Below are 10,647 nucleotides of genomic sequence, written 5' to 3' on the forward strand. Positions count from 1 at the left end.
GGGGGGTACCAAATTCTTTATTTGGAGGAATTATAAAACTTAAGTGGATATTCTTGGTACAACTTATAGAAAAGGCAAAGGTAACCCTTTCATGCATGCACCAAACTGGGGACCTGGAAGTCACCTGATGCCCGTTGGGACTTCTGCCTAAGGTATAGATAGCTCAAGTTAGCACTGTCTCCCAGGGTGTGCTAGTGAAAGAGATATTCTGCCCTGCCAGATTCAGGGCAGAATCAAGTTGGTTACAAGGGCTCCCAGTTCTCTGATGGATTCCACCTGCTCCTCTGGGTAGGGTAATGAGTCTCAGTGAAGTCATACAGTGGAGGTCATCAGTGGCCATTTGTGCAGTTCTAGCAGTGGTTGATGTACACTTCTTCCCCAGTATAACACAGGCTCTCTTGCATGCAGCCTCCTCTCCCAGTGGCTGGGCTGTGGGTCTCTGATGTCCCGAGGAGGATTCAGTAAACTTTTTGTTTTGCAGACTGTTATCACTTGCTTGGATAATTGTGAGGAAATTTCTACTGATCCACTGGATATAACAGAATGTCTTATTTGGTCCATAAATTGAACATAATTTTTTAAGTTCCCCCCAAATGAAAGTTTTTGTAGTTACCATTTTGTCAGTAGTTTCTAATGGATTTGCATTGCAAGCTCAAATAATATAATTGGTACAGTAAGTCCTTTGAACTCTGTTGAGTAATTACTTTTTAATATTTAAAAGCCCAAATATTAGCTTTCAAGGAACAAAAACACTTCCTTAAGATATTGAATAGGTGCAAAAGGCAAAGTAGGAACTTTATGGTGGGTGAATCTGGCACACACCATTTGCCCAAGGAATCAAAGTCAGTATCATCAACAGTGGAATAAATAAATATCTTATGCCTTCAGATATGATAGTTGATATGGGTATAATGATCTTTCTATAGTATTCTTGCTAAATCATAACTCCACTCTAACCATAAGGGAACATAAAGGAATTCAAATTAAGAGACACCCTGCAAGGAGAAGAGGAGGAAAGGTGGGTGGTAACGGAATTGGAAATAATCAAGAAGGTCATATGCGTGTACCAGTTTCCATAAACAAAAATCACTGTTCTGTACTACCAACAAGCACTAAGGAGGAAGGGAAGGAGGGAAAAAGGGAGGAGGAAGGATGCTACAAAATAATAGACCTATCCCCTTTAATAATAGCAAGGTCAGGACAGATAGAGACTGAGCAACAGTTCCAGAATAAATGAGATATACAAAGAATGAAAGGTCAATGCACTGTTTGATCCTAGTTTGAATCTTAGAGCAGAATCTTTTTTCTTTTGGCATGAAGGCACTTGTGGGGTGATTGATAAAATTCAAATAAGGTCTAATGGTGGAGTAATAATATTGTATCAGTATTAATGTCCTGATTTTGATGATTATCCTAGAATATCCTTATTTTTCGGAAACTACTACTGAGGTGTTTTGAGATACAGGGGTGCTGTGAATTGAATGTGTCCCACAAAGTTTACCTACTGGAAAGTTGATCCCCAGTCACCAGGAAGGAAGCCAGTTAAAAACCAAATTTTCCATATTGACACATAATGAAAGCTCAGACAATCTTAGTCAGGCACTGAAATTTCAATGACACTGACACTTGCAGAAATTAGGAACATTCAGACTGCAGATGGTAGTTATTTTTGCTGCAAAGTTAAAGAAATTGAACAACTGCTTTGACCTCCCTCCTTTCTCCCTTGTGTGAAATCTAGAAGTGAGAGAAGGAGGAAACTTGAAGGCTGTGGCTTTTGGACAGGTGGATTCCCCTGTGCACACAGAGAACTCCATCCTGACTTCAGAAATACACGGACGCAGTGGAAATGTGGTCAATATTGATGCCCAGACACCCACTTTTCCTGCCTAGGACCACACTGGAATGTGATCCCTGAGGCACTGGGCCATGTCCCTCTAACAACTGGTCAGGGTTAGGACCCCAGCCCAGCCAAGATGTGGGGAGAATCTGAGGTGAACAGAATCAGTCAGACAACTAGGGAACCTCATGTTCCAATAAGACAGATATAATACATAGTGCTCTTCTGGGAACTTTAAATTCCCCTGCCAAGGGAACACAAGCTGGTCTGGATGTCTGTCTCTGTTGGTTCCAAACAGGTTCAGTCTAGTTGTTGCTATGGGGGAAGGGAGCACCCCAGAGGAAGGAAGTGTCCAATAACTATGGAATTCCAGGACATCACATATAGACTTCCATGAGAGAAAGAAATTATTTCATATCTTATTATGAAACTTTTCAGATCTACAAAAAGGTATAACACCATCCCATCTCCCCAGAGAAGGAAACACTGCCTCAACTTAAAAGTCCTGTGTCCTCTTCTCTGCCTGTTTCCTCTCTGCTGCCTCTTCCTTCCTGGCTTTCCCTGCAATCCCTCATTCCTTGTCCCTTCCCAACCACCCGCCTCATCCCCCTTTTCCTAGAAGGGAAGAGGCAGAATGTGCTATGTCCCCTTCCATGTTCACATAGGATTGAAGAGCACCTGCTTGCCATTTGTAACCCTTGGTTACCCAGGCTTTCTCCTGCCAAGACTGGGAGAGTCCAGGGTTTGTGTTTCTTTCCAGATACTTCAAGACAAGTTTTCCTTCAGCCCGTCTCTCTGCACCCTCCCTAGCCATGTAGGCAAAAGCACTCTGTGACTCAGGGTAACCTGTGCAGAAGGTCACTCTGTGTGGGTTCAGAGAGAGGAGTTTGTTAGGTGACAAAGGTGGAGAAAGGGAGTAGAGTCTCAGAGTCCTCAAATCACTAGGGGAGCAGTGATATTTCTAATACACGGGGAGTGGTTGAACTCATAGTCTGACACCTGTAAATTGCTCAGTGCTACTTGGAATATCAAAGAAATGAAAGGGACATTTCTTCCTTTTGCATAGTTTCATTGGGAAGCATGTTCCATCAAACAATTAAAAAGAAAAGACCCATTCACTATTCAATCACGAGGCAAAACATGCTGCCCATGAACATCAGTGCTGTAGGAAACTAAGTTAGATAAAAATATTATAAGCAGTCAGATAGGGCTGGGCCCTTAAAGGAGCCAGTGGGGAAGAGGAGATACCATGCCACCAGGTGTGGGCCAAACCTGAAGACAAAAGATAGAACAAATGCACCCACACACCTCCCTAAGGATAAGCACCAGGGACTGGTATCCTAAATAGGTCTCTGTCACCTTGAGAAAGCCAGAAAGAACCACTAACTCAACCCCTTACAGGAAAAGCCACTATTGTGTATTCCAGCCACGTGCCATGTGACTGGCTTCCCCATTTGATCCCCATTTAATCAATTTGACCTGAGCAATTATACGTGTAATCTTATTCATTGACCATAGTTTGTCGCACCTCATGCCCTCCTTGTGATTTCCTACGTTTCCCATCTTGGACCCACCTCACAGCGTGGATTTGGTCTATAAAAATCCCTAGAGAAGGCAGGTTCTTTGGCAACCCACTCGTGTCCCCTTCTGTCTCTCTCTCAGACAGAAGCTTTCTTTCCTTTAAGAAATCTAGCAGGTGGGGAGATTCTTTCCCATGTATCATAGAGACTTTTAATGACTTGTGGTAGCAGCAATAAGACATTAATAGAAGGAGAAAAGAGAAGAGTCTCTAAGCTCCCACCTCAACGATGGAGAAAAGGGAGCACAAAATAAGCCCTGAAAAACCAGAAGAAGGGAAACAAAGACAGGAGCAAAAATCAGTGATGCTAAAAACAGAACAACTAACAGAAAAATCTATCAAACAAAGAACTACTTCACTGAAAAGGGCGATACAATTGGTAAGCCTCTAGCAAGACTGCAAGGAAAAACAAGAGACCACATAAATCCCAAACTCAGGAATGAAACAGGGGTCATCAATTGGGACCTGCAGACATCCAAGGACCACACAAGAATTGCTGCCAGTAACGCAGGCACACGGAAATAGGGCATTTACCTAAAAGGAACCGCGTCCTCACAGAGTAACCATTGAGAAATCGGAATTTGTAACTTAAAAGCCTCAAAAGAGGGATGGGTAGAGGCAGGAGGAGACTGGCGGATCTGTACTGCAGCTTCTGTCCCTCCTCTGAGGCTGTCAGGTGCGGTCCTGGGTGGCGGAAGTTGGGGGGGGCACGTGTCACTGTGCCATACACCTGGACTCCCCTCTGCATCCCCCACCCTCCCTAGCCTGGCCTGGGAGGTGGAAATTCCAGCCCCTCCAGACACTTCCTCCTGTGCTAGCGCCCCTCCCACAGCTAAGGTACTTATTGCTGCCCTGAGGGCCTTCAGGTCCCCAGGCCCAAGAATGGGCAAGAGGGAAGTGATCTTGCTCTCTTCCAGCCAGGCTGCAGTCTACATCAGAAGCTGGTAACATAGATTGCCCAGTGGAAGATAGAAAACCAGTGGCAAGGTTTTGCTGAGCTTCCAGAACGTTGCCAACATGGACCCAATAGTGTTCCTGGCAAAGAAACATTTGTTTCTCTAGGCTCCTAGTGCCTGCACCGGGGGCGGGGTGGGGGGTGGGGTGGGGGGTGGAACATGGGCCCCTGCTGGTTTGGGTTGTACTGGAGGTGCAAAGGCTCAGCGGGCAGACCTCTGACTAGGAGCCTGTCCCAAGACTCATCTGAGTTTGAGTTTCTCCCTCTGGACTGAGATGCACACATGACTCAGGAAGGAGTCAACAGTAGGATTTTCAGTACCAGCATGTTTGAACAAGCGGTGGCTTGTTCACAAACCAACTCACAGCAGTCAGGACCCAAGCTACTGTGCAGGTCTGATTAAGGAGGATGCTGTCCCCTGAAGAGTATCCGCTTTGTGTTCCAAGGCTGGGACGAAACAAAAGTGCCTGAAACACCAGCTCCACCCGGCAAGCCTGGAAGATCCTTCTCCAGGAGTAGGGAGTTTCGCTGTCCATCCCAGGTCCACCACACCTTTGCCAAGAAGTTGCAGGTGGTTTTCTGCAGCCAGCAGGTTATAGTACTGTAGCGAACAAGAACACCCTGTCAGCTCTGATCCCCGTCAACTGGTTCAGATCTACTCAAGGAATCCAATCTGAGTCTGTTGCCCCTGGAACGCCCACGGAGATTGTCCCTCCCCAGGGATCTGACGTATGCAGAGGCGCTAGCCTATGGGTCTGGGCACAAGTCCTTGTCCTCAACACCGTGAGAAACACATGAAAGGTGGACACCATTTCCTGCAACCAAGAGATACGGAGGTTAATATGAATGCTGGTCTCTTTCCGGTAGTGGGACCATACTACTAGTCAGATTGTCCTCTTTGTGATTCCTAAACTTGCCACTTTAGAGAGAGAAGTTGCTTATATTAGGATGGAGCCTTGCTTAATCTGTATTGTTGTATTTTAATGTTCAAGTCTATTTTGTTCTATTCTGATTATAATACCTTTACCTAAGGAACTTATCTCTCACTGAACTCCTTTTCAAATAAGAAAACATTGGAAGATTCAGAGTTCTTAGCCAGACATGGCGGCTCATGCCTGTAATCCCAGCACTGCTGCAGGAGGTGAGGGGTTGAGGTAGGAGGATATCTGCAAGTCTGAAGCCAGCCTGGGCTACATAATGAGTTCAAGGGCAGCCTGAACTACATAGCAAATAAACAATATCAAAATATCAAAAAAAAATCTATGTTACTGAGCCACACCACTAGCCTTGCTTCAACCTGTAAAATATCAGTATTTTTTAATCAGAAGAATAATCACATAGCTATGTCACTGTTCTTGGGTTATAGTGTCAAATTAGCTCAGAATGTGTGGTGTAAAGAGAAATATTTCTGATAGTTCTTTCTTTAAAAGACAGGGTCTCACAATGTACTTCAGGCTGGCCTTCAACTTGCTATGTAACCCACGCTGGCCTCAAACTCAGAGTCCTCCATCCTCAGCCTCCTCAACGCTGGGATTACAGGTGTGTGCCAACACTCCCAGCTTTCCAACAGCAACTGTGACTAGGAAGTCCAAGATTAAGGTGCCAGTATCATGGGTTGCATTCCGGGTTTTTTTTTTTTTTTGCGGTACCGGGGATTGAACTCACGACCTTGCACTTGCCAGGCACGTACTTACGCCACTGAGCTATATCCCCAGCCCCATGTGGGTTGCATTTTGAAATGACTTTTTGAGGGTTGTAAGCAGCTGCCAACACATTGTGTTCTCACATGACCTCTACTTTGTGTACATGGGGACAAGGGGATGCTCTCTGGCATCCATTCTTATACAGACACCAGTCTTATTAGATCAAGGTCTCACTCCTATGATCTCACTTAACCTGAAAGACTTCCCTTGTGCCCCCAATCTCCACACGGGCTAGAGCTTCAACATATGAATTTGGGCGTGAGGACAATACAAACATATCACATACACAGTCTACAGTGAGGATGCACCAAACTATGAAAGTAAATTGGGAAAATTTCAGTTTAAGAATGATTGAAAATTTGAATACACATGTTATAGAGCAGTCAGCAGTACAAATAAACAGAAAAGTTGGTGTAAATACATGCACTTGTTTTATGATGGTGTTGGAAATTTTTTTTCAGTGATGGAAGTCAAAGTCAGGGTCTTGCTCACGCAAGGCCAGTGTTCTACCACTGAGCTGCATGAGCAGCAAACTCACTGATTTCTAAAGAACACGTCTTTCCTACTTCAGTTCACGGTAGAGCTTAAATTGCATTTTGCTCTCAAGTACTCTCTTCAAATGAAAGCTAAGGAAAACTGGTTAAAGTTCCTTTCCTCATCTTGGCCTAAAATTTCTTGTACAATGACAGTGTTATCACAATTAAGGCTCGGTCTGGTCCATTCTGTGAACCCACATTAAAGCTTATACTTTTAAAGGATTATGTACTCATACCAGTACTCTTACTTTTGCTAAAACAATTAAGACCTGCTTTCTCACTGAATTACTTCGAGAATCTCTGCAGTCCTGAATCAATGAAACAAAGAGGAATATCAAGAATTTGGAAACAATTTCTGATCCTTGGATGGCCAAATGAACACAGCAACCTTCTTCAAACAACAAGCAAATTAAAAAATAACACATGGTGTTACTACAATACATTCCAGACTGGGAGGAAGCTAAGGGGAACCCGTTAATGTATACAATTTAATAGATATTAATAACACTTTTCAAAACACAGGGTATATATACCTAGCTTAAAATGACTGTCAGGGGCTGGGGATTTAGCTCAGTGGCACAGCACCTGCCTGGCAAGTGCAAGGTCATGAGTTTGATTCCTGGTACCAGAGAAAAATCAAAAATAAAATACAATGAAATAAAATGACTGTCAGCGTGAGGATTAAATGGGATAATTCTCACCAAGCATTTAGTGCTGTGCTTTGGTTCACAGGTGGTCAGTACTTAAACCTACATTAATTATTATTATGTCGCAGTAGGCAGAGGAGACGTGGGGTACAGAAACAGCACAATCAAGTGGAGTCAGCATGTCCACTACGTGAAGCTATGAGAGGGGAGTGGTATAAAAAGGGTACATGGAAGAAACCAAGTTGCAGATTGTTTTATCTTTTAAAGTAGAAATGGCCTGATTTTTAAAAAAATTCTTTATATATTCTAGATAGAGGTCCTTTGTGTCAGGCACTGTCAGCTAAAATGTTTTCCCAAAAGGTGGGTTTTCTTTTTACTCTGCTGGTGATTTCTTCTGATGTGCAAAAGCTTTTCAATAAGATGAGATCCCAGTTGTTGATTCTTTGAAGTACTTCCTGTGCAGTTTGGTTTTTGTTCACGAACTCTCTGCCTCCCCCTGTGTCTTCAACATTTGTACCCACTTTCTTCTCCAGTAGATGTACTGTTTGTGCTCCTTTCCATAGACCAGTACAAATCAGCAGTACAATTATCCCAGCTATCCTGGGTATATACATATATTTTTCCCTTCCTTCTTCCTTTCTTTTCTCCTTTCCCTCACCCCAGGTATTCCTTCCTTTGAGCACTTTTTTCCCTTTCATAATATCTATTGTACCTTTCATTTTTATTTACTCTTTCAGGTTCTTACTCTAAGAAGAAAATATGATGTTTCCACACATAGGTCTGATTTATTTCACTTATGCCTATGGTCTCTAGTTGCACCCATTAGCTATAAAAGCCTTGAGTTTATCTTTTTCTATAGCTGATTAATACTCCATTGTATAAAAATACCACATCATTTTTATCCATTCCTCAAGTTATGGGCATTCGGGTCATTTCCAACCCGAATTTCCAACCTGGTTTATCTCTGAGAAATTTTGCTGCTATAAACATGGCTGCACTTATATTGCAGTGGTATGTTTTCAGTTCCTCTGCAAAAATACCCAGAAGGGAAATAGCTGGGTTGAACAAGACCTTCAATCCTAGGTTTTGAGGAATCTCCACACAGATTTCCATAGTGGTTGTAGCAGGCTGCACTCCCACCAGCAGTAGAGAAGGGTTCCATTTTCCCCACAGCCCCTCCAGCATTTGTTATGAGTTGACTTCTTGATGATAGCCATTCTTTCTGGGGTGAGATAGACACTGGATAGCTGGGATAATTGTACTGCTGGTTTCTACTGATCTATTGAAAGGAACAGTTAATGCTTAATTTTTTATTCTTTCTCCTTTTCTATTTTTTTGACCAATTTTGCATGCTTTTATCTGGTAATATGAACAGCCAATTTGACGACAGCAATGTGCAATATAAGAAGCATTGTTGAATTCTTATCATCCTCTTTAGTGAAATCTGCATCATTTCTCATGGTTTTTATTATTAATTTTATTCTCTTTAAAATAGGGTGAAAATATCTCATGTAGATGGGAAGGCACCAGCAGGGAAGTGAAAATTTATAGATGTAGGAGGAAGGTGTGATAATGGAAATAAGGAAGGCCCTGAAGATACAAGCAGGGGAAGGAATGGGATCTAGAACCCAAAGAAAGCCAGGAGGAGAGAAGAGGAACAATTTGTCCTGGGTAAATGTGGGTTTCTAATGGAGGTGGTAGGCAGTGGAGAGAGTGCTCTTCTGATGCCAGATGGGAGAGATCTGAGGATGGGGCAAAGTAAGAAGCTCAAGACCTAAAATGTCTGAGTAAGAGAAATAACACAAGAACACAACAAACTGGAAAGTGAAAAGGAGTTTGGATAATCAAGATTAGCAAAGTGCACCTTCCTGGCAAGCAGAAGGTTGTGAGTTCAATTCCCGGTACCAGACAAAAAAAAAGCAGAGTACTTAGCCATAAAGAAGACAATTTTGAGTTATTTGCAGGAAAATGGATAGCTCTTGAGGCTATAATGCTGAATGAAATAAGTCATTCACAAAAGGTTAAATATTTCTTGCTGTCTCTAACATGAGAGATGTGAAATATAAACAATTTAAGGAGCAACATGAAGAGCCTTGCTAAGCAGCAAGAGGTTACTCCATGGAGAAGGGACAGGAAACTGGAGAGGAGATGGGGGGCAGGGAGGGAAAGTGATGATAGGAGATGTACATTCCCCAGCTGAATGTCATCACTATGCAGTGGACACGTGTATTAATGAACAAAGAAGAAAAATTAAAAAGAAGTGTGGATAATTAAGATTAAGATTTATTTAAAAGATTAATACACTCAACAAATATCTAGCATCATTACTTGAAAATTGAGACAATCAGAATCAAAAGTCATTGGATCTCACTAGGGGGATATACAACGTGTAAGAGCTTTCTGTCACAGCCTCAGTTTTCTTCTCTACAAAACTCCACCCGATCCTAATGACCTGAGATTGCAGTCCTTACTTGTTAGTAGGAGCTAGGGCCTCTGGACAGATAAGGCAGATGTTGACACGGGTGGGAGAAGGGAAAAGATTACTGAGCAGTGAGAACACTTACAAGAAATTTGGCAGAAAACCAAACGCTGGTACAACCGCAATCTTCCATTTTTATCCGATTTGGATCCTTGCATCAAAATGTCTGTTTTTCACCTCTGCAGGTGTGCCGCGGTGTAATCAGGAGAGCAGGAATTCCCGGGTTGCTGCAGGGCTTTGGGGAAAATAGGTGGAGACTGGGGAGCCCTGAACAGAAACTGAACAGAGAGGAAGAGGGCTTGACAGAAGTGAGTTTGAGGAAACGGAAACCGAACAGCTCTCTGCCCTTCTCCCCTGCACCCTTGTATTTTACAGATCTGTAGGGGTGGGGGATTTTCTTCTCTCATTTCTTCCCTCTTCTAGAGCATAAACTCTGGCAGGGCATTCAGGATTCTAATTCTGCCTTTCAGCCCCCAGACTCAGGAGAGCGAGTTACCCTCCTCATATCTACACAACTTGTTCCTCCATTCAAGAATTACCAAAGCCTTGGTCCCCGGGGCTCCTGAGATCTGTCCAAAGCGGACTTGGCCCTGCGGGGCTCCTGCTCTGCCTGGGCACAAACCTGGGCTCCCTTCCCGGGCTCCTTCTGCCTGCCCTGCTGTGGCAGATGCCTACCTGGGCTCAGGCCCCAAGGGAGAGCTGGTCTTTTTCTCCCCGACTGACCTGGCAGCGCGTCCAGTCCTCAGTCCTCCCTGCAGGGGATTTGTCACCAGGTCAGCAAAGTAGCCGAGCCCCTCAGGAAGAAGGTGCACACAGATGTCTCCCTGACTCAGGGTGCCAAGGCTGCTCACTCCCCCGCGGGGTCCGGAGGGTGCAGGAGCTCTGGGAAGTGGGAGCGAAGGAGCCGGACC

General features: G+C 43.8%; 1 long non-coding RNA gene across 1 annotated transcript; it reads right to left on the reverse strand.

The window, feature by feature from the left end:
- Positions 1 to 4,677: 4,677 nt before the first annotated feature.
- LOC102014048 lies at positions 4,678 to 10,641 on the reverse strand. Its single transcript, XR_263799.2, has 3 exons — positions 10,460 to 10,641; positions 9,822 to 10,014; positions 4,678 to 4,972 (listed from the first exon to the last, which is right to left on the reverse strand). It is a non-coding gene; the product is annotated as an uncharacterized LOC102014048 (long non-coding RNA).
- Between the last annotated feature and the right edge of the window lie 6 nt (positions 10,642 to 10,647).

Source organism: Chinchilla lanigera, unplaced genomic scaffold, assembly GCF_000276665.1.
Source record: "Chinchilla lanigera isolate Chin_1 unplaced genomic scaffold, ChiLan1.0 scaffold00080, whole genome shotgun sequence".
Classification (NCBI taxonomy): Eukaryota; Metazoa; Chordata; class Mammalia; order Rodentia; family Chinchillidae; genus Chinchilla; species Chinchilla lanigera.